At 39.4% G+C, this 25,595-nt stretch overlaps 1 pseudogene; it reads right to left on the reverse strand.

Moving 5' to 3' along the window:
• Positions 1–13,684: 13,684 nt before the first annotated feature.
• The window catches only part of LOC119040145 (E3 ubiquitin-protein ligase TRAF7-like), a 33,256-nt pseudogene continuing 21,345 nt past the window's right edge, over positions 13,685–25,595 (reverse strand).

Consider the following 25,595-nt stretch of genomic DNA (forward strand, 5'->3'; position numbering starts at 1 on the left):
TTTATTTTTCTGAGAAAATTCCATATGGTTGTACCAGTCTGCAGTCCCACCAACAGTGAACTAAGGACCCCTTTTCCCCACAACCTCTCCAACATTTGTCGTCTGTTGCTTTTTTTATGATAGCCATCCTGACTGGTGTAAACTGGTATCTCACTGTGGTTTTAATTTGCATCTCTCTGATAGCTAACGATATTGAGCATCTCTTCATGTGTCTCTGGATGTTCTATATGTCCTCCTTGGAGAAATGTCTGTTCAAGTCCTTTTCCCATTTTTAAATTGGGTTAGATGTCTTCTTAGAGTGGAGTCATGTAAGTTCTTTGTATATTTTGGAGATTAAACCTTTGTCTGAGGTATCATTGGCAAATATGTTTTCCCATACAGTTGGTTGTCTTTTTAATTTAATACTGTTTTCTTTAGCCACGCAGAAGCTTTTTATTTTGATGAGATCCCATTTGTTTATTCTTTCTTTTATATTCCTTGCTCTAGGGCAAGGAATCAGTAAAAATGTTGCTGCGTGAAATATCTGAGATTTTCTTGCCAATGTTCTCCTCTAGGACTTTCATGGTGTCACAGCTTATATTTAAGCCTTTTGTCCACCTTGAATTTATGTTTGAAAATGGCTACCATTCATCCTCATCACTGACTGATAGTTTGGCCAGTGTTGCACACCCAAGGTATGTGTACTCCAGAAATTCATATGTTGAAAACTAAGTCCCAATGTGATGGTATTTGGAGGTGGGGCCCTTGGGAGGTGATTGGGTCATGAGGGTTAAGCGCTGATGAATGGGACTAATTCCCTTGTAAAAGAGGCACCAGGGAAGAACTTTGCTTCTTTCTTCATGTAGGCACAGCGACAAGACAGATCTCCATGAACCAGGGAGTAGTTCATCATCAGATACTGAATGTACCCGCAGTTTGATCTCAGAGTTCCCAGCACGTAGAACTGTAAGAAATAAGTTTCTGTTGTTATAAGGCACTCAGTCTGTGGTATTCTGTTATAGTAGCCTGAATGAACTAAGACAACTGGGTACAGACTTCTAGGTTGGAAATAACATTCACTTAGAAGATTGAAGACATTAATCCACTCTCTTCTAGCTTCTGTGCTGCTAAAATCTGGAGTTCTTATTGTTCTTGATTCTTTGCATAGGATCTTTTCTTCTCTGGAAGATCATAGAAAGTTTTCTTTGTCTCTAATGTTCTAATAGTGCATGGTCGTGCGTCTATTTTAATCCACTGTATAGAAAATTTACAGAACTTTTAATCTGGGTATTTATGTTCTTCAGTTATTGAAAACCTCAAATTAGGTATTTGATTTCCACCTTTCATTTTTTAATATTCTCTTTCTGGAGTCCATATTATTTGGATGGCGGCATTCTTGCACTAGTTCTTTAACTTTTACTATCTATTTTTTTCTTCTATTTTCCTCTAATTCTCTATGTTCTGATTTCAAGAAAATTTTCTGAAGATTTTAACTCTTCTTTGCTTTTTAAATATCTACCGTCATTTACAATTTCTGGGAAATCATTCTTGGTGGTTTTTCTTGGATTTATTTTTTGCTTTTTTATTTTTAATAAGATGCTATTTTAAAATTTTAAGGATACAATTTCTTTTATCTTTAAAACAATTTTTAAATTGATTATGCCATTACATTTGTTCTATTCCCCCGTTCCCCTCCAGCCTGCACACCCCTCCCCCACCATTCCCCCCACTTTAGTTCATGAACACATGTCTCGAGTTCTTTAGATTCTGTATTTTCCCTACTATTCTTACCCTTCCCCCTATCTGTTTTCTATCTACTGTCTATGCTACTTATTTTCTGTACCTTCTCCCCCTTCTTCTCCCACTCCCCTGTTGCTAACCCTCCATGTGATCTTCATTTCTATGGTTCACTCCTGATCTTAGTTTGCTTTTGTTTTAGGTATGGTTGTTAATAACTCTGAGTTTGCTGTCCTTTCACTGTTCGTCTTTTTTATCTTCTTTTTCTGAGGTAAGTCCCTTTAACATTTCATATAATAAGGGCTTGGTGATGATGAACTCCTTGAATTTGATCTTATCTGAGAAGCACTTTTATCTGTCCTTCCATTCTAAATGAAAGCTTTGCTGGATAGGGCAATCTTGGTTATATGTAGGTCTTTGGATTTCATGACTTGGAATACCTCTTTCCAGCCCCTTCTTGCCTGTAAGGTCTCTTTTGAGAAATTCACTGACAGTCTGATGGGAACTCCTTTGTAGTTGACAGTCCCCTTATCTCTTGCTGCTTCTAGGATTCTCTCCTTCATTTTAATCTTGGCTAATGTAATGATGATGTGCCTTGGTGTGTTCCTTTTTGGGTTCAACTTCTTTGGGACTCTCTGAGCTTCCTGGATTTCCTGGAAGTCTATTTCCTTTGACAGAATGGGGAAGTTCTCTTTTATTATTTGTTCAAATAAGGTTTCCACTCATGACTGTTCCTCTTCCCCTTCTGGTACCCCTATAATTCAAATGTTGGAACGTTTAAAGTTGTCCTGGGGGTTCCTAGGCCTCTCCTCATTTTTTTGAATTCTTGTTTCTTCATTCTTTTCTGTTTGGTCATTTTTTCCTTCCTTCTGGTCTACTTCCTTGATTTGAGCCCCAGTTTCCTTTCCATTACTATTGGTTTCCTGTGCATTTCCATTCATTTCAATTAGTTTAGCCTTCATATGTTCCTCTAATTTGTGACTAAAATCAACCATTTCTGTGAGCATCCTGATCACCAGTGTTTTGAACTGTGCATCTGAATTTGGCTATTTCTTCATCACTTAGATTTATGGGCTCTGGGGCTCTGAGTTGTTCTTGAGCCATGTTTTTATCTGTTTGTGCCTGTTACGTATGAGGAGCGGAGCCTTAGTTGTTTACCAGGGTGGGGCCACCCAGGCCGCAGGTTTGTTATGCTGTATGTGGGGGCGGGGTCAGAGAGGGAGCAATGGCAATCCTCTCTGCTCACCCAGTCCGTCCCACCACTTACCCCGCCTGTTTATCTGAGCAGAAATGTGGGAGCCCGCCACCCTGTGCTCTGTGCCGTGTGGTCTCAATGCTCGCCTCTTCACTGGTTTATCTGTACGCAAATGCTCAACCAACCACAGACAGCCAGCCGAGCCTCTTTCCTGTGTCCGCCAGTAGCTAGCCTGCACGTGGGATCTGCGCCTTCGGCTGCTTGTGCACCACTCTGGTAGGTCGGGTATCTTTTTGGCCAACCCTCTACACTGCTGGCTTCGCCCCTCTTACCGGTTTAGCTGAGCATTTTGTAGTTTTTGGACTTCATATTGTCAATTTTCTGTGTGGTTTGGTTGCGTTTATTGTTGTTAAAACCTTGTTGTTTTTAGATTTGGTTGTGCGAGGATGCAAGGTATTCTCACCTACACCTCCATCTCGGCGGAAGTCCCTCTGTTATCTCTTTAAAGATGTTTAACAGTTTCAAAAATTATTTTCATCTTAAGTAGCTTTTGTTTCATCCAAGCTGCATATTTGAATTTCTTTTTCGTTTTCTTTTTTTTTTTTTTAGTTAGAAGCTTTTCTCAAATATCTGGTAATCCTTCGCTGACCATTCACTTACATTTAAGCCTGGTAATAACTCCTGACAGCTCTATGCATGAGGTTGGAACTTGACAACTGTGGTCCTCTTGTGGGCTGATCTGGCTGGGCTACTTAATTCTTAGGGTTTCCAGATAAAAATACAGACTGCCCAGTTAAATTTAACCTTAAGATAAACAACAAATAATTTTTAGTATAACTATATCACAAATATTACATATGACACACTAAATATTATTTGTTTATCTAAGATTCAAATTTAACTGGGTGTTCTATATTTTTATTTGCTACATCTGGCTACACTCTTTCTAAAGTACCTGAATTCAGTATCTTTAAATATTTCATCTTCAGGTGGTCATATATTCCAGAAAAGACTACTAATCTGTTGGTTTTAGGATAAAGACTAACAGTGTATCAGTACCTAAGCTGAGGAAGATGTCTGGGGCCTTAATATTCTTATGTATATTTTAATTCAATTTTCTGGTTTTTAGAGAAGCACCTTCAGTCTCACATTTGCCCAATATTTAGTAGTCCAAAGAATGTTTCACCCTGCCAGAAAATAAACCTTCAACCTTTTGTTGGGTGGCCAAGAGACAGTTATATAAGTGAATAGGATGGAAAAGGAGATTTAGGGCTCTAATTATTAGCTGTTTCAATTTATTCTTCTATTTTTAACTCAATCCTTCCATTAATTTATCACTATTTCCGGAGGTATATGGAATGTCTTTAAAGTATATAAAAATAAATATTAATATATTTGCATAACATATATAAATAAATATAAATTGAGTTGTTTCTGAGCTTTCTTTACTGTCACTTTAAGATTTGCCCCTCTGGGTTTGTATTTTAAAACTTTGCTTAAACCTACACGTTCAGCTTAATAAAATTATAATGAAGTGAAAACTAGTAATATCCAGGTAAAAACAGAGAATCTTAATAGCACTCCACCATGATCTCCCCTCACAAACACAAATTTTCTTCTCCATTAAATGTACTTATTATTCTGATGTGTATGATAATCATTTATTTGTTTTCCTTAATTCTTTTACTACTTTAACTACACATCTGTAAGCACTGTAGTTTACTTTTGCCTATCCTACCTCTATTTACTGAAAAGATGATCATTTTTCCTACTGTTCTGAAGTTCCATCTTTATCATAAAATCTATGTATATCATGAATTCATGGTGTACCAACCCTTTGCTCCCTCCTGTTTTATTATATTGACTCATCTTTTATCTGACTATTTTCTCTTCATCCGGATATAATGTATTGCCTTTAATTTTCATATATATATATATATATATATATATTTAGTTTTGGGATTTCAATTTGGTTCTTTTATAAGTCTGCTTCATCATTTTAAAAAATAGTTTATACCTCTGTCCTAAAGTTTTAAATCTTGTCTTTTATCTCATTTAGTACAGTAGGAGTATTTTAGTAATTTCAAATTGTGAAGCTCTGGAGGTTGTTTCTATTACCTTGCTTTCTCTGTTTTTTATTTGTTATTCTCATATCTCCTTGTATAAGTGCTTGTGTTTTCTTATTTTATGTCAGGCATTATATTTTAAGAGTTATACTACAAAAAGCAAAACAATATGGCATTGGTAAAAGAATATATACAAAGATCAATGGGACAGAATACAGAGCCCAGAAGTAGAGCCACACAAATAGTTGAATGACTTTTGACAAAGTTGCAAAAGCAATTTAATGGAGACAGGACTGTCTTTTGCAAAAATAAGGTCATATGCCATGCCCCCCAAAATAAACAAACATAAATTAGATCTAAAAACAGACATTGCACTTTATACATAAATTAAAAATGGATCACGCAGATAAATATACAATACATATAAACATTCTAGAAGAAGATATAATAGCACATCCATTAGATCTTAGGCTTGGTGATGAGATTTTGGATATAACATAAAAGCATGATCCATGAAAGAAAAAAATAATGTTTGATTGTATTAAAATGAAAATTTTCTGAACTCTCAAGAGACTATAAACAAAATTAAAAAGCAAGCCACAAACTTGGAGAAAACATTTGCAAAATGTACTTTTGTTAAAGGAATTGTACCTAAAACATACAAAGAAAACTAAAACTCAACAATAATAAAACCTAGCAACTCAATTAAAAATGAGCCAAAGATCCAAATGAGACACCTTTCCCAAGAAGGTACACGAATGATAAATAAGCATATGAAGAAACAGTCAACTCAGCACCATCATTAGGAAATGCAAGTAGAAACATCAATGACATACCTCTACATACCTATTAGAATGACTAAAATTAGAAAACAAATGGCACTACCAATCGTTGGCAAAGATTCAGAGCAATAGGAACTCTCATTTATGTGAGAGTTCATAAGTGGACTCCCTTGGTGGGAGTGCAAATTGGTACAGGTACTTTACAAAACTAAACATCATCTTATCATACAATGCAGCAATGACTTCCAGGTATTCACCCATTTGAATTGAAAATGTATGTCCACACAAAAATCTGCACTTGAATGTTGATAACAATTTTGTTCATCATTGCTGAAACCCACAGGCCAGCAAGATGTTCTTTAGTAGGTGAGTTAATAAGGAAACCGTATATATCTGTTACTGGAGCTTGTTTCTTCTAGTCTCTTCTGTGCATGCCTTTCCCATAATTCTCCTTGATTGCACACACCCACAGGGATGGGGTGTGTGTAAAACTGCAATTGAAATTTTCCTAACTGAAATTATTTCACAACAAAGGCGGTGAACTGAAACTATTGCAAATATTTGTCTTGGGTCAGCAAGGACAGTGGCCCCCTTCTTCCTGCCCCTCATTTCTAACTGCTGCCTAACATATCCATATAATGGGATGAAATCAGTAATAAGAAAGTATTAATGCTAAAGATAAAAGATAAAAAAGAGAATCTTAAAAGCAGCTAGAGAAAAGGAGGTAGTTACATACGAAGGAGTTCCCATAGGACTGTCAGCTGGTTTCTCAAAAGAAACAGCAGGCTAGAAGGAACTGGCAAGAAGTATTCAAAGTCATGAAAAGCAAGGACCTACAACCTATATTACTCTATCCAGTGAAGCTATCATTTAGAATGAAAGGGCAGATAATGTGCTTCCCGGATAAGGTCAAGTTAAAGGAGTTCATCATTACCAAGCCCTTATTACATAAAATGTTAAAGGGACTTATCTAAAAAAAAAAAGAAGATCAAAACTATGAACATTAAAATGGCAACGCATTCACAACTGTCAACAACTGAATCTAAAAAAACAAACAAAGCAGACAACCGGAACAGGAACAGAAGCCTATAAGGAGGTCATTTGGAGGGTTATCAGCTGGGAGGCGGAAGGGGGAGGATGGAGAAAAAGGTTCAGGGATTAAGAAGTATAATTGGTAGGTACAAAAAAACAGTGGGATGTCAAATATAGTATAGAAAATGGAGAAGCCATAGAACTTACACGCACAACCCATGGACATGAACTAATGGAGGTGGGTGGATTGCTGGAGGGAATTGGGGTTACTGTGTGGGGGAAAAGTGGGACAACTGTAATAGCATAATCAATAAAATATATTTTAAAAAAAGAAAGTATGAGCTGTATGCCATTCAAAACATGGGTGAATTTTAACTACACATTGCTAGGCTAAAAAAGCCAGTTGGAAAAGGCTGTATGCTGTATCATTCCATTTATATGATACCCTGGAAAAGGCAAATAGATAAAACAAATTAGTAGGTGCAGGCATTTGGGGGAGTGTGTGCTTTAAATAGATGAAGCATAGGGGATTAGGGCAGTGAAACTCTTTTGTATAATACTGTGATACATGACATTATACATTTTTCAAAACCCATAGAACTTTATAGCAGAGAAGTGAATCTTAAGGCATATAAACTTTAAAAAAAATCTTTAGGTTGCAAATAACTATGCTGATTGTGCCAGTGCAGGTTGTGACAGAAGAATGTATGAAACAAACTCCCTGAAGGGAGTAAGGGGAAAGCTGACCTAAATAACTGTGGAAATGAGTGAAATCTGTGACTAAAGGCAAATGGAATTGTACATAAGCAGTGTACTCTAGTTGAAAAAATTGCTTTGGGGCTATGAGTTAGCAATTCTGAAACAACTATAACGTGCATCTGTAACTGAACAGACAAGCAAATGGGATAATAATGGGAGCCAGGTTTCTCACTATCGAAGTGGGAAGTTGCAGACGAGCAAGGGAAAGAGGCAAAAGTAATTCATATGGTAATGGAGTAGAGACATCATTATAAACTCACGTTTAGTTTAATATACGTAGAGATGGATCTATACCTATATATTAATATATAATATGTGGTTTTATATTAATTTATATATTAATTGTATGTTGTGTGGTCAGTACATGGTTCTCCCATCACCCACGAGAGGGCTGGCCAGGGGGGTCCGAGGCCAGAAGGAATGTGCATTGTTTAGGGAATGGATGGTGACTCCCTTCTTATATCTTTTGGAAGCAGCTTCTTGTCTTGTGACTGCTTCTTGACCTTTTCCTTCTGCACGTAAACTCTGAGGTGATACAGTATCGAGTCTCACACAGGACATGCACCTCCTTTGTCTGGGGCCTCTTATTAGGAGCCTCACTCTGGAGGAGGTGCAGTCTCTCTCCCATGGACCTGCACTCCCCTGTAATGTGAGCTGTTAACATGAGAAACATTCAAACCTGCAGATTTTTTGGTGAGTTTATTTGAGCCAAACTGACAAATGACAATTGTGGGGAAGCAATACCTCAATGGACTGAGAAATGCTCTGGAGAATGGCACTTTAGTGCCACATTTTAAACCTTAGAATTAAAGAAGGAGCTGTAAGGGGACCTACTTGAAGTCCACTGATGATAAATTAGGGGAGGCAGGAGAAAGTAAAGTGGGGAAACTTCTGGGATTGGATAAAAGGTAAAATGATAGACATATACTTCTTTTAAGGAGGTGGGTAAAAGATATTTAACAATCAACAATTAACATAACAATAACAATGAGGGGATTTGTGGTCTCTGCTTGTGCCCAAGGGGCTTGGGGAAAGGAAGTTACTTGACATTCCAAAGCTATGTTATCATAAATGTAAAAAAACAACAGGCTTAGTTAAGGTAAAGATTGACCTTTGGTAGAGAAATATACTGGTTTAGGACAGGACCACCTGCCATGAGCTGCTTTTAGTTTATAAGTTTTAATTTGAGACCACCCTTTTTGGTTTCTTTAGGTTCTGAGTTTGTAAGGCTGCCTTGCTGGTCTCCCCTGAGCTTGTCAGCTTAATCTGTGGCCCCTTTTATTCCACATGAGTGTGCTCCTTGCTACTAGAGTATCTTTGCTTTCTGGCTCTCTTAGCTGGCGGAGAAAGGAAAAATGTGTGTATTAAGCAGTCACATACACACATCCATAAATACATATGTAACATATGTTCCACAAGAGCCCCAAACCGGGGAGCTGCTTAAGTGTTCGTGATATTCTGATAAAACCACCTGGAGGACTGGCAAATGTAGACATGCTGTTTATTACTCTGTAGTTTCCCCCCTTTACTTTCTCCTGCCTCCCCTAATTTATCATCAATGAACGTCATGTAACCCCCTTACGGCTCCTCCTTTGATTCTAACATGTAAAATAAGGTGCTAAACTCCCTTTCTCTGGAGTATTTCTCAACAGATTGAGATATTGTTTCCTTGTAATTGTCAGCATTTTTGCTCAAATAAACTCACCAAAAACTCTCTACTGGTTTGAATGTTTTTTATGTTGACACTTAGCACCCCAATCCTGGTTCTTACCATTCTTCAATAACTTACACCAGGACTCCTTGGAGAAATGGCTGATTCTAAAACTGGGACAGGTGATGGACAAAATGAACCTGCAGTGTCTTGTAGCACCAGTGAGTAAGGGAGAACTCAAACAATACAGAACAAACAAAACGAAAACCAAAACTGAAAAGCTCCGCAATGAAGGGGGGATGTCAGAGGGACACAGGATTCAACTGAAAGGGCTCCAAATGACCAAAACTGAAGCCATCTGAGGAATAAAATAGTGTTGGATTATAACACAAAATGTAACATAAGTATCCACAAGTCCACACTGATACAAAGAAATTATTGAATAAACAAATGGAGGAAAATAAAAAAATATCCTGCTTAGAACAATTCTAAGAAATTTGTGTAGATAATTCACTTTCCAGGATGGGAAGTGTAAGTGTGACCTGTGTATAGTGACTTCCAAAAGGTACCCGACAGAAAGGGGAAAGAAAACAGTCACATAACAGTGGAGCATCCTGACAAATGCAACCTTGATCAAGGTCAGCATCCACAGTGAAGCAATATTGTCAGTGTGTCCTTTCGTACAGTGTGACGGGACTGGCACTTTATCTTTGTGGTCTTCCTCCAAAAAAACCATAATCCTAGTCCAGTCAGGAGAAAGACATCAGGCAAATCCAAATTGAGGGACATTCTACAATAATAGCTGACCAGCACCCCTCAAAACTGTCAAGACCATCAAAAACAAAGCACGTCTGAGAAATTGTCAGAGCCGAGACTTGCCTGAGGAGACACAAAGACAGAATGTAAGGTGGTGTCCTGGATGGGTCCCAGACCAGGGAATGGATGGGCTTCGGTTAATGACAGTGTATCAGTATTGGTCCATTAAATGTAACAAATATGCCATGATAATGGGGGAAACTGTGTATGGGACACATGGCAACTGTCTTTACTATGTTTTGTAAATCTACATCTATTCTTAAATAAAAAGTTTATTACAAAATATATGCTTATAGAAAGAATTTGCAGTCTAGGACGTCTCCTTCCAGAGAGAATTTTCCTTTGCTTCTTCCAAGCACTGGGGCTTACTAGCAAGCTAAGATCAACTTAAACAAAATTTCCGAGTTGAAATAATTCAACAACAGAAATAATTCAAAGCTGGGCTGTACTTGGTGGAGGTGTGGTTCAGTTCGTGTTCACCTTGGTCCCCAACATGCAGCCCTTTGCAGCTTCCCAGAGCATTTCCCATGGCCTGGACACCAACTTTTGTCCCCTTCCTGCCAGGACCTTTGCAAAAGCAATTTTCAACCTTTGTCTTTCTTGCAGATCAGCAAATGCTCTGGGCCAAATGTGGCCATTAAATCTAGACTCATGTGTTTTGATTCTCATCTTTTGTAAATCTCCATTCTGATGGTGCTTCGCTGTTTACAAACTCTTCATTGCACTCTGTCAGATGATTTATATTTCATCCAGCTTTTCTGCAGAATATTTCTACATTTCCTCAGCAGGAGGATTGGTCCAAATGACCTAATTGCTTTATGAGCTGCAGAAATTTTTAACTCCCTCCTTTCTCATTCCATTTACTGTTGTGGCCCCATCTTAAAACAAGTTCTTTAATATTTTCTTGGAGGGTCCAGAGGTAGTATTGGGTAATGGGTTTTCAGCACTCATCTTTAACTACAGCCTATTTTGGTGATATGTAAAGAAAATTAGAATCCTCAAATTGGTGCAGAATCTTACTTAGAACACTATATCTGAGAGTGGGAAATAAACTAGGTGAAAGATGAACCTACCTTAAATAATCATACGCAGGAAAAGCGACACGAGGACGTAGAGTACTTACATACATACAGGTTCTGGCACAAATGATGCTTTTTTATTACAAAATCTTTTATTCCAAAATCATAACCATGTAATTCTGTGACATAACGGTATCACACTCAAGCGCACCATTTGACATTTTAGGTAGATGTTCAAACTGCTGTCCATCTTGTGTGAGACATTCATGTACCCTACCAACCACACTCAAGCAGGCATTACTTCTGCTGGACCCTATAAACATACAGGGGTTGACAAAAGTAGGTTTATAGTTACCAGTATGTGAAAAAATCATATTATTATTTATTAATTATTGTATGAGTTCCCATATGAAAAATTGTAAACCTACATTTTCCCACCCCTGTAAATACATAAATAAATATTTCTAATATACATTCATAGGAGCGAGAAAGCTGGTAGGTGGTAACAAAATACTTTTTCTCTCTCTGTTTGCTGTATGTCCCTGTGTTACACTTTCTAATCCTGTTGTGCAATATCAGTGCTCCTTCTCTAGGAGAGAAAGCAACAATTTCAAGTTATGGAAACAATTCTGCAGAAGCAACACCTTTGGGCAATGGACAGAAATGCTGGCCACTGCTAACAACTGAGCTCAGACACCAAGATCGTCACTTGGGCATCCGACCACTTGCTATAGATTGGAGGTTCCAATGACCCCTTCTTCATGTTTGATTAATTTGCTAGAGTGGCTCATAGAACTCACAGAAACATTTTGCTTACTGGATTACCGGTTTATTGTAAAAGGATATAACTGAGTGGCAGCCAAATGAATGAGGTGTATAGGGCAATGCATATGGAAAGGGCTCAGAGCCTCCACAGCCTCTCTAAGGGCACCACTCTCTCCAACTCTCCACATGTTTACCAGTCTGGAAGCTCTCTTAACCTCATCCTGTTAAGTTTGGACAACTAAACAGAGGCTTCATTACACGTGCATGGTTGATTAAATCATTGCCCACTGGTGATTGAACTCAATGTCCCAGCCCCATGGGCAAAGGAGAAGAGACCGGAAGTTCCGACCCTCTAAACACATGGTCTGCACGGGGTCCTAAGTCACTTCATTACCATGACAAAAGGTACCTTTGCTGCTCTCATTGCTTAGGAAATTTTGAAAGGTTTTAGGAGCTTGGTGTCCTAAAACAGGGCATGGACCAAATATATCTTTCTTGTTATAAATCACAATATTGATACAATATTGAATGAAAAGAGAAGCCAATGAAAATGTGGGGTTGCATCCAAATTTCAGTTTGCATTGGTCTTTTCCTCCATCTTGCATCTACTTATTTAAATATCATGGGTTAGGAAGATACACAAGAATCAGCAAAGTTTTTATTTCTGTCCACTTAGTGTTCTTGGTTTCTTTTGCTCACACTGTTGATATGTCTCTGAAGTTCAGGCAGGCAAGGGGGATTCTCCATCATCACCATCACAATGAGTGAGTAACTGGGAATATCTGCACCTCTTAGGAGGAACCAGGAGCAGGTAAGCAGTGCCATGAATATTAAATTTTTGATCTGGGGATAATAAATTTTATTACCTCTGATAAAAATCCAGTGTCGTCTTCTGTACTTCTGGGTATCTTAAATACATTTCTTTCTTGTTAATACAAATTCACCCCATGTAGTTCAGAGAGTTTCCCCTGCAGTATTACCTGTATCTTAGGAAAGAAGGATCTAACACATAGAAAGAAACACAAGGGTAATACCCATCCAATGTGGGTTCCCACTTTTTACCCTCTGGACAATCTGAGGGTTGGGGCAGCTAACGGAACATGACAAAAGCTGACTGCTTAAGGGTGGCAATGGAGGGAGGCAATCGGAGGTCCCTGTGTTATTGAGGGTGTTATTGATGACAGTGTTGTTGAGGATATGAATGTTAGCAATGGGGGAAGGAGGCTCTGTATCCGCCTCTGTCTTCATTATGTTCTCAGAGATCTTTTCGATGAATCCTAGTGTGGGAGGACCTGGATGACCCAAACCTTTTGTGGAGACAAAGCAGATCAGCCTTTCTCCAGAGGCTGTTAGCAAGGTGCTCTTCCCTGTCTCTCCTTGCCCTGCTCCAAGTCCGTGGTAATAAATGCAGTACACCTAAAAGACTGAACCAGTCCCTCCCCGAAACAAATTATTATAAGCTGAACATTAGAAGAGCAGATAAGCTTTTCTTTTAATCTTAAGGGTGTCCATCTCCATGCATTTAATTTGTTTTCACAGTCTGTGCAGCTTTTATTTCAATCAGGAAGTAATCATATCAATATACAATCTAAAAATAGTAGAAAAGGTGAATAAAAAGGCCACAGTCTGCCTGGGGTGGGGCAGGAGGGTGGGCCAGGTCAGACTTGTATCTGGCACCCAGTGAGTGGGGCTAAGCATTTATTAGTGGCAGCAATGGCGGGGCCAGGCAGAGGTGGCTGTCTGGGCCTTGGGCAGCGAGGACACTTCCGGTCTGGGTGAACATGCTCACCTGACCCACAGGGCAGGCCCAGGCCAGTCGCATGGCCAGCCTGTTCCCTCTAGGGCAGGCCGGGCCTGAATTCTCTGTTGACAAGGCAAAACTTTCACAGTGCTGTCCACAGCCCCTGTGACATGGCCAGCCCAGTCACATGGCCCTGGTAAGGCAGCAGGGGCTGCATACCAATCATGTTGTTTATAGTCTTCACCCCGAGGGACTGTAGGACATGCTGAAGACTTTGGTCTGGTCTGAAAAGATGACTTCCAGGGCATATACATGGTGCCCACACAGACCATCAATCTATACCTGCTACTTGGACTTGATATCCCATAAGTAGATACATTTCCCCTAGGTGCCCCAGACAGTGTGATTCCTTGTGATGACAGAGTAGACATTACCACTGATATCTGCTGGACATGGATGCAGTAGAGGGGCTGAATGTCCCAGATCTTGAGTGTCTGGTAGAAGCCACCATACAGATACCAGAAGCCACCCAAATAGGCACCTGTTTGGGCAGCCACCAGGACCTACAGCCAGTCATTGAGGCCAGTGAGCTCCTTCTTCAGCTTCAGCTCGGTGCCCACCATGTCCCAGACTTTGATGGCCCTCCGAGAGCTGCTGAGGAGTATGCTGTGCAAAAAGACCAGTGTGCACTCCAGTTGTCTGGACCCAGATCATGTTCATCTTCTGCAGATTCTGGATGTCTCCCATGAGGATGGTGTAGTCTGCTGAGCTACAGTAGAGCTTTAGCCCCTGGATATAGGACATCAGCACAATGCTGTTAAGATCCTTCAGTGTCTTCTGACATTTGTAGGTGGAACAGGCATCACACACATTTATGTACTTGTCAGAGGAGCCATGGAAAAGCAGGTGACCCATGGAATAGATGACAGAGGCCTGGTTGCCCACAAAGTTTCCTTTGCTGTGGATAATGTGCCGAGGGTCATAGGATCCTGGGATGCCCATGTGTATTGGTGTGGGAACACCTCCTCATTCAACATGGATGCATCACTCTGGGACTCCATGAAGTCTTCACTAAGCTTGTTCTGGTTTTTGTCCAGGACATCAGATTTGAGCTCAGGGCTCTTCTCCAGATGGCCATTCTTCTTGAGAGCTTGCTTAGCATGAAGCACAGAACAGCAATCTGCTGGTCCTTCTGGGCCAGTGCCACATGCATTTTGTGGAAGCTGTCAACTGTCTACTGCAGGAACTCAGGCTGTCCAAGTGGCATGTCTCTCATATATGTACTGATTCCCAGTGAATAATTCACTAGGAATGGAACACTTGGAATGGGACACTTGGAATGGGACACTTTGATGTGCTCGCACTCCTTAAGGTGGGCTTGTAGGTTCATCTTAAGAAGGTGCAGATGGCTGTCGCTGTTTCTGCACACATCTGTAGTCACGATTATCATCATGGTTCTTCCAGCTGCTGAGATTGATGGTGAAAGGGCAGCTTCTAGGGTCTACCCCAAAGCTGGGGGGCTTCCCAGCCCCCACCATTGGGATAGCTGTGCTTGTAGTGGATGAAGACTCCCGGATCAGCTCGGCCACCAAAATGTTGTTTACCATGACCATCATCTTGGTGTTTCCATGGGACGCTTTTGTGACTTCATGGTGCATCTTGGATAGAATGTGTACTCACATGTGGTAATCACAGGGTCCTTGAACACTTTGCAGCAGAGCTGCAACAGTGCTTCACCAACAGCTGCTTAGCAAAATCCAGTGGTTCTGACTCCTCTTCATCGTTGGACATATAAGGGGTAGAGCACAGGGACAGGCTGGACTCAGGGTGGCTGGAGATGGCAGAGTCAGAGCCTTGCAGGATGCTGATGGGGGTGCGCCATCCTCCTTATCCTATTGGGAGTAGGCAAGGGTGCTGGAGGAGAAGGGTGCCCTGCAGTGATGTTTGTGTGTGCTGATTCCATGGGCTTTTGTGACTGCTGAAAAAGGCAGGCCCTAAGGTTGTTTTCATCTGGTCCCTACAGAGACTGATGGAATGGTTAGGTTGGTGGGCCCTCCTGGAGAACCTGCTGTAGTGGGTGCTTTGGCCCGAGCTCAGGCTTTAGAGAGACACTCAGGTGACTGCCCTGCTCATGGCCACTTGGGAGTAGTAGTGCTACCCCCACCCTGCAACTTCATTATGTGCTATTGGCTGCCAGCAATGTTTACAAAATAATTACTAGCACAAGGAGACAGGCTGCTATGAGAATCAATAAGGTATGTTTGGTGTCAGTAAGTCACATGTGTTCCTTTATATATAAAGTCATGATAAATTCTGCATTTTCATGCGTGACTTGACTTTTATAGACACTACACTGAGTTTAAATAATGCTGTTGAAAGATTTTAGAGGTCTGAATTCTTCCAGTGCTCATTGTGTGAGCACTTAGCCAGCCAGCAAGGAAGAGTGGATGGTCAGCAGGGTCGAGGGCTGCAAAGAGAATCAAGAAGATGAGCGTTGAGGAAATGCTGTTGGCTCTGTGATGAGAAGAAATCCATGTATGACCTTTGGGAGAGCATGTCAGTAGCATAACGGAGAAGGAAGTCAGCTCGCAGTACATTACAGAGTAATTGGGTAGTGGAAAAGAGACAGGGAGTGAGCCTTCTGTTTTATATAGTCTAGCAGTGAAAGATGAGAGAGAATTAGTTTGACAAGCTAGCTGGGTCAAAGCACATTTTTTTAAAGGGATAGTTTATAAGCAGAGCAGAAGGTATGGGAGAGAGTTGCATTTATGGCAGAGTTCAAGGTGGGGGCAAAAGCAGGAGAGAGAGAGATACTTCACAGCATAAGATTCCCAGTAGCAGGTGCTCTATCTGCCTAATAAGCACCTAGCCTAAGGAAGTTTCCAGAATTGCTTCAATTTTGTAGGACTCAAAATATTTTAATTAATTAATTAATTAATTTATTTTTTATTTAATCCTTATTGTATTTTTTCCCATTATCCTTTAGTCCCCTTATACCCCCCGTGAAAGAGTTTTAGAGCATGAAACATACAGAGGTTTGCCTTGGAGTGGCTTACAATCTGAAAGTGATATTATGCACACAGAGATAATGCAATGGAGTTACCAGTTCAACCAGTTCAATTCCTTCCCACATGATACCAGCCAAAAGATGTGAGCCGAAACATCCTAACCATAATAACAAACACTGGGTGACTTGGCTCAGTTTGTTCACATAGCCATTAGGTAGACACTATTATCATTTTGCATGTGAAGAAACTGAAGCTTAGGCAAGCTACAGACTAAGGAAGTTCTCAAAGCTAATCATGATTTAAGTCCAGCCTCTGATAACAAGCTAGCATCCCATACCAAGTAACTCTCAGTAGAAATATTGAGTGAAGCTTGTGACCTGAAATCACAAATGAGAATTCAACAGTGTCGTATCTCACTTTATGTAAGATAATGTCTATATCCTACTTTAAAATATTTTGGCATAGGCACACGTGTGAGCACATGTGTTTGTATGTGTGTTTGCCTGTATGAGTTTGAGCTGCACTCTAGATATAGCCAATGGCCAGGCTGAAATACATACCCTAGGGGGAGAGAGGGGATGGTCACCATTTAACAGAAAAACCTGCACTGCAGAGACAGCTACTACAGCCTTCAATAATCTTTGATTCCAATTAATGCCAGATTTTAAAATATTAGCATAATGAAAGATAGAGATTGGTATTCATTGGCAAAATTAACGGATTGTTAATTAGATAATGGATGTTGGAAATGGGTATTCATTAGTGAGTTAGTGAAAGATAAAATTTTCGAATTAACTAAAACATTCTAGAGAAACTCTTTGCCTTGGCATTGGTCTGATAAGTTATCTTTCATGGTTAGATTAGAGGTGGAAGCTTGACCCCCAACAGTCCTGTGCTCAGCCATCTCTGTAGGATCCTGGTTGGCTTGCTGGACTGTTAGGCTAACTGAATCTTTCCTCTAGAAATGTTGTTGCGTCATCCCAAAGTACCCTTTCCTGCAAGGCATGACTGGAGCACCAAAAAGGGATTTCACTGGGTTTTTAGAATAGGGCCTATTTGGCATCTGTTTACTAATAAATGTTAACTTAATGGTCGGTATGTGTGGTAGATCTTTGTCTGATTTTTTCTTTTACTAAAATGTGGTAACAAGATTGTAGGGGAGTACTGAACTCTCGCTCACTTTCAACTAGTGGTGCACACTATTATTTACTAAGATTAATTTATTTGTGTTTCACCAAATTGGTCTAAGTTAGTTAGAATTTATTTCTACCAGTTTTCTGTAAAAATTCCCTTTCCCACTCTTAGAAAAGCTATTCATCACCTTCTCAATATTTCTACGCTGATAGCCTCTTCCCTAGCCTCCCCGTGTTCACCCTCCAGCTTTATTAAAAAAAACAGCTATAGTCAGGTGGGCAGTCCTTCGGCTCCCCTCAGGTCTTCCACCATCAAATTCTCCAACCTGCTGCACCTGCCCTTTTGCCTTTTGCTTTTCTTCTTACTGTGAAGGAGAGATGTGTCTTGGCTTGTGAAGTGAGTCTTGTTACTTAAGCTCAGTATCCTGTCTTGCTTTACCACTAAGGACCTCACCCCTGTGATTTACTCACTCTCTTTTTAATCAGTTTCTCTCTTTCTGCTAGATTATTCACTTCAGAGTACATAATATTCGAGCATCTTCTATCTTAAACAAAGAAACTTATGTTGATCCTTATAAGTAACCTCTCAAATTCTCTGTCCCTTCACAGTAAAACTACTACAAGTTGTCTGTATTGATTTTTTTATTTCCTCAATTTTCATTCTCTTTTGGAATTACGAAATAATTCAAACCCAGAAAATAGTTAGGGGCTAATATAGGATATCTCTATGAACACACAGAGCTCTGTCCAGCTTTATAAAGTTTTAATGATTTTTTTATATTTACCTCTTCTAAGAGAAATGTTATAGACATAACTGAAACCCTTCTCAAATACATTTTCTCCCATCCCCAAAGGTAACCATTCTCTGAATTTGGTGGTCATCATGCCTCTATATGTTTTTATATATTACTCTACAGGTATATATCCACAACTGGTATATAGTATTTATTTTTGCAAGTTTTCAAATGTTGTATAAATATTATATATGTCATTATACAACTTACATCTTTGATCAACATTATATTATTATTTACTCATATTAATATATTAATTCATTCATTTTAATTCTGTATTGTATTCCATTGAATAACTACTGTATACTTTATCCTGTACTGATAGATGTTATACCGTTTCTATCCCCACTACTAATATGAAATGAGAAGTTACTATTTCTTCATATTCATGCCAACATGTTAATTGGCAAACTTTTTATTTAAAAAAATATTTTATTTATTTATTTATTTTTAGAGAGAGGGGGAAGGAGGGAGAAAGAGAGGAAAAGAAACATCAATGTGTGGTTGCCTCTTGCATGTCCACAGTGGGGGGACCTGGACTGCAATGCAGACAGGTGCCCTGGCTGGGAATCGGCGCTTTGGTTTTCAGGCTGGCACTCAGTCCACTGAGCCACAGCAGCCAGGAAATTGTCAAACTTTTAAATTTTGCCAAGCTGGTGCATTTGACAGGGTACATCACTGTGGTTTTAATTTGTATTTCCCTGACATCTGGCAAAATAGAGCATCTTTTCATATGTTTATCAGCCATTGTGTTATTCTTGTTGAATTGTGTGTTCATACCTTTTACACTTCTATCTTAGCATGCTGAATGAATAGCCTGTCATTTCTCCACTGCTTTGTAATGCCACCTGTCTTATACCTCTTCCTGGATATCATGTTATTTTATTGTTTCAATGGTTTATCTGTATAATTCCAAATCAAGAGCACATGATCTCACTTACTGCAGCTTCATAACAAATGGTAGAGCATATCCTCCCATATATTCTTTAAACTATTTGTAAACATTTTTGCCTCTTGTACTTTCTTATGAATTTTAGGAACTTCGTGTCCAGCTCATGAAATCCTGGGGAGATTTTCACTCTAATTTGTTTGAATTTATGGAAAAACTAAATTTTATTTAATCTTGAGTTTTCATATCTCTAAACAGGGCACATCTCTCATTTCTCTCTGATGTACTATAACCAGGGATTCTCTCCCTACCACTCCTTTAACTGTGCTTTGGTTGTCAAGATTGTGAACAACTTCCAACCGTTCGGTGATGGCCTTTGCATCAGCTCAGCCTCCCTAATGTCATCTTCTCATGAAGTTCTTTCCTCATTACCCAATTTTAAGAGTCACTCAATAACTTCTTTCACATTATTTTCATTATTTACATAGCCCTTATCTCTAATATGGCCTCTGCCTATTTCCTTGACTTCTACCACTTTCCCCCTTGCTAATTATACTTTCTATGATTCCTTGAACGCACCAAGCTATTTCTCATATCAGGGACTTGATACTTCTTTCCTCCTCTATCTGGATCTCTCTTCTCTGAAAAATATTTTTATGACTCTCTTTTCATACAAGTTTCCAGCTGACTGTCACCTCTAAAGAAAACTTCCCTGATGACCCCACGTGAAGTTACTCCCTGATCATCACACCAACCCACTGTATTGTATTAAATATTTGGATTCAGACTGGAACTCATTCTGCTGATTATGTGTCTGCCTGTTTATAGTTAATTTCCCCCAATAGCCATCCCTCAATCATATATCCTACTTTAGAGAGGTAACCATGTTTATTTTGTATATGTTAATACCAGAACACCGCCTGACACAGAGCTGGTGTTCAGTAAATATTTGCTCAATTAAATAGGCCATTCTGTAGCCTAAGACTCTAAATTCCCAATTGTCTATGACATAAAGATACCCTTACTTGTGAATTGGCATAAAAAAGGGATACAGGCCTCAGGTCTAATAAAATAAATTATTAGGACTGACATAAGAAATTGGTAGGTTAACAAATAATTGTTTACAAATATCACTTGAATGAATTAAAGTTATTATATATGGATACCAAATAATTAAAAAATAAAATATATAAATACATACATAAGTATGTCATATCTACTATTAATAAAAATAAACAAAAAGATTAGAGAGATAAAAATTATGGTAAGGGAATATTAACCTGCAATAAAGTTAGTACCAAAATTTTGTGTAAAATGGTTGGAAAATTTATTTACTCATGGATGTAGATAATAGTGTATTGATTGTGGTGGGGAGGGGGCTGGGTGAAGGTGAAAGAGAGTATACGGGGATAAATGGCAATGGAAAAAATACAATAAAAATAATGTAAAAAGAAATTAAAATAAGTTAATTAAAAAAGAAAAATTATCTCTAAACATTCCAGAAGTCACTCCAAAAGGAAACTTTAATCAGTTACACAATTCACGTTGTATATGAGGTGAAGCAAGATGGTACATCAAGAGAAGCCTGAAGGGTCTTGTAGCTAACTAACCCTGTAGAGACTTCTCCCATGGGTTGTCATAAAATAGTCTTCATTAGTAATATTTGCACAGTTAATGAGATGTGGTGTGCTATAGACCTTCCTTATAACATTCTTGACTACATGCTTAAGACATAGTACCCAAGGGCAGTTGAGTAAATTACTGCTATCCAATGAAACGATCACATGGACTGGTTCTTCAGTGATCCAGCCCAGTGGGGACTAACAAGAAGGATGGAAGGCAAATCCTTCAGACAACCCTCTGCAAGTGTGGCTTTAATAAAAGATCAGATAATACATAATAGCCAGAGAAAAGTATGAAATTATGCTACTTCACAAATACCTGGAGAGCAGGTATTTTGTGTTATTGGACAAAAGCAATTCCTGTGCAATAGCTATTGGCTGAGGTGGGAATAAGATTAACTTCCTTTTCTGAACTATGAAGAGTCTAATGAAGATACATGCCTCGATAGAAAGCTGACTCCAGAGATAGAATGGTCAAGGTTCTTCTTACACAGGAGCCTGTTCTGTTCTGACACAGAATGAATGGTTAACCTGGCCCCAGAATTCTATGTGAGCGGGCATGCCTATGTGTTTGTAATCCTGTTTCCTGGATGCCCTCTTCACTGAGAGCCTGAAGCTAAACTACAGACTAGATGGTCCTTCACAGACTCAGACTTAACCAGTTTCAGAGATCTGAGCACCACAAGTCCCTGGACCCTCGCCAAGGTGTTCCATCCTGGAGATAGGCCCTCTTTAATCATACCAACTGCTACTGGATTCTGTAGGCTCAGAAATCTTTCTCCCCCCCACCCCAAGATTCCTTGGCCAGGCTTCAGACTGGTTTCTCTAGCTATTACTGTCTAACACGGTTTTATTCACTCAATAAATACATATTTATTATACTTCTCAGGTATTACGTCTGGAGGCACAAGGTGGATACACAATTTTGAGATTCCCATTAGACAACCAAGTTGAACTGTTGTATAGGTGGTTGAATGGACACGTATGAGGTTCTCAGGACAGCTCAGGCCAGAGATTCAGGCATAAATCTTTAAAGTCATAAGGTTCCTTAGGAAGTGAAACTAGATAGGTGGGTAGAATGGCATTATCAAAACCCCATTTTTCTTTGAGCAGCATTGAGTGCCTGGCTTCAGCAGTGGACACTGGCTGGCTTCTGCCTCTCCGTCCCTGCAGACCATCAAGTACTGCTCTGCCCCTGACTGCTCAGCAGCTATTTCCCTGACTGAAGCCTGCCTCCGAAGTCCCTAAAAATATGTCACACTAACCTTCTATTTTAGGTTAACACATTTACTTGCTCTAATTAATACTTACTGAATACATGAGATGACAAAGGACAAAATTGGTACTCCAAAGTTCTTAAAACTCTGATTCAAATCAGTCATGTTACATATTCAGTCCTTGAGTTTCTTGCAATATAATTTTGTATGACCAGTTCCTTATTAGGACTTTTTAAAGCATGAAGTGAGACTCATCAAAAGTCCTGCAAGCTATGGTTATAATGAGTTGTATACCCTTTTAACCTCTCTTGCTGTCATTTGATGAGTGGCGGAAGAGAGATTGCTAATTGCTTTCCTATTTATACATGGTAACAGATATACCGGCTTTTTAAAAGCATGTACATTGACCATCATGTTCTCTTCAGTCTAGGGAATGGGTCATTGTAGAACAGGGTCTGTTTTGCGGGCACCAAAGATGGTATGAGAACGTGCTATAGAGGCACGTTTTTGAGTGTGGTAGGATTCACAGGGGTGTCCAACCTGCGGCCCGCAGGCTGCATGCAGCCCAGGATGGCTCTGGATGTGGTTCAACACAAAATCACACATTTACTTAAAACATTGTGAGATTTTTTGTGATTATGTCATAATGCATTTAATGTGTGGCTCAAGACAACTCTTCTTCGTCCAGTGTGGCCCAGAGACGCTACAAGTTTGGACACCCTCTAAGGACATGAAGATGGAAAGAGCAAAAACAGTTACAACTTGAGCATGAACACCATGGGAAACAGAGTTCTGTGTGTTTTCCATGTCATTTAACCCAGTGATCCACAATGGGATGGTTATCACTCCCTGAGGGCACTGTGGAAGTTTGCAAGGGTGTTTTTGTTGTCACGGTGATTTGTGACAGGGCCAGGGACGCTAGACTTCGTGTGATGAGAGGGGCTGTCTCACTTAGGGAAAACCTCACTTAATTCAATTCTTACTCAAGGGTCTCTATTTCTGGTGACCATGTCTAGGGATGAACTGCTATTTTTATAATTTTTCAAGTCTAGAACCTACTTGTTTCTTATGTATAAATAGAAAGTAAAGTTTGGATTTTTGACATTTCCAAGAGTGTATATCTATCATCTAAACTGAGAGAATATCAGAAATTCATACTTTGTTTTGCCTGGAACCTACCAGGAGTTTTTCACTATTTTAGGTGCCCCTGACTGCAGGACATGTTTGTGGTGGTTGCAGGTGCCTCACTGATGCTGATTCCCAGTGTATGTGCAGCACTGGGGCCATTTACTATACCTTCTAGAATAACCGTGTCTGAGCATTGGCTTATTGAAACATATTGTTTTATTATAAATTACCTTTCTTTTATTTCTTTTTTATATTAAAGTTAAGGGATTACATTATCCTTTAAAAATAATATCCTGGTAGATACCACTATCCATGAATTTTGTTTCAGGGTATTTAAAAGGATGTTACTAAATATCTCTAGAAAGAGTGTATTGGATTGAGAACTGCTGATTTAACCTCATGACAGCCCAATGATGCAGGTAACTATAGTTTTCTCTATTTGTGGGTCAAAAACCAGGCACAGGCTGGTTAAATAGCTATCCCAGGCCACATAGCTGGTAAGCCAGGGGGCCGGAATTTGGACCCAATACTCTGTATCTCAGAGTTATGCTCTTAACCACTATTTTTCTGCTTCCCATCATAGGCAGCCAATAGAAACATCAGACAAAATGAAGGCAGAATTCTGAACAGGCTTTGAGAGGTAGAAAATGTGTGATTAAGAACCTGCAGACCAATGCAGAATCTCCATGTGGAATAGCTTGTAAAGGTGGCCGAGAGACCAGCCGGCTACCTCCATGGGTTTCAGGCAAAGGCAAGCTGGCCTCTAGGTATGCATTGTAAGAAACAGAGGGAGAGCTGGGTGGACCAATATGGCCAGCTCCCTACGGGTTCCATGATCTCTCCATTCCCCCAGCAAAAAAATAGATGGACAAACCGCAGAGGATTTTCAACTCACATCAGTGTTCCTCTTATGTGCCTAGTGGAATCTATGATATTGCTCTTGGGAACATTCAATGTTTATTTAGTATGTAGTATAATTTGTTGCTAGATGGTAGGAAAGTTAAAGAAAAACTTTGACCAAGTTCCATCACATTCCTGAAACGTGCATTTAAAAGTCAGACCAGCAAGCATCCTTGTTTTTTGTCTGGCTGTTTAGCCATAGATTTTTTCCTAGTTGATAATATCAACGTGCTGAATTTATTTGTGACTGGTTTTGAATTTTACTTTGATTTAAAATGGTTTGGTTACTGAGCCTTGAGACTCAAGTGATGTTTTCATGTATGAATACATACACTTTTAACACTTTCTTTTATATAGTAGGTCAAAAACGCTCAGCGTGACCTTTGCTAGTGAAGATTAGGAGCCATAGGTTAGAAAAATCCGACTGTTTGTATTCATTTTGTGTGGACATCAATTTCCCTGCTTAATTTTCCTTTTTTCTATGAACTCCTTAAGGTGGTGATGGGCACAATTCCAGTGAGCTGGAATCCTCTTCCTCAGGCACAGTTTTGACAGGGTGTTTGTGTCTAGCTCAAAGAGACTGTTATTGAGGTTAAATAGAAGAGATGCAGTATTCAGAGAAATCTGTTGATTAGTGTATTAAAATGTGTCTGCCTCTTCTGTTTCAAAATAACGGCTCATGGCAGTTCTTGGCCTATTTGCTGACAAATCGCTCCAGATGACTTGGATAGCAGGCTGTGGCATGCACACTTCAGTCAGCACTCTTGCCTGAAAGACTTGATCAGAAACTTTTCACTGACTTATTACTGTGAGCCCAAGATGGCTGTTACTCTCCTCTTAATGCATTTGACCTTTCAGGAATATTAAAAACCACAAAATACATAGACATGCTAAATGAAAACATTTATAAGTATATATGTAGGATTAAAAAGGAGTGAGAAATAGATTGGGGTGGATTGCAGATTGAGGGAGTATGGTAGTGACAAGTTTATTCAGGCATTTTTGCCTTTTGCCTATATAAAGAATGTTAGGAAGGCATTTTGATTACTTGTTTATAATCTGTTTGGTCAGTAGCTGCTCCCAGGTATCAGTCCCAGGGTTGGTGAAGATTATTAATTTTTATGCATAAGTGATAGCCAAACACCTCTCTTATTTTAAAATTGGAAGACCTAAAACCCTCTTATAGCCGGCTCCCAACTTACAGATGGCTTGTATTTCCTTTGATAATTCTTCACTTAGCTATTTGGAACTTGAAAATCAGCACTTTTATAATATTGTGTGATTTTTGAAAACACTTGTGATACACACCAGGGGTTGAAGAACATCACCTGTAGTAAAAAATTTAGGTTCAAGTGTTATGCT

The sequence above is a fragment of the Artibeus jamaicensis genome, unplaced genomic scaffold (assembly GCF_021234435.1).
Source record: "Artibeus jamaicensis isolate MK-2021 breed Jamaican fruit bat unplaced genomic scaffold, CSHL_Jam_final contig_1127, whole genome shotgun sequence".
NCBI lineage: Eukaryota > Metazoa > Chordata > Mammalia > Chiroptera > Phyllostomidae > Artibeus > Artibeus jamaicensis.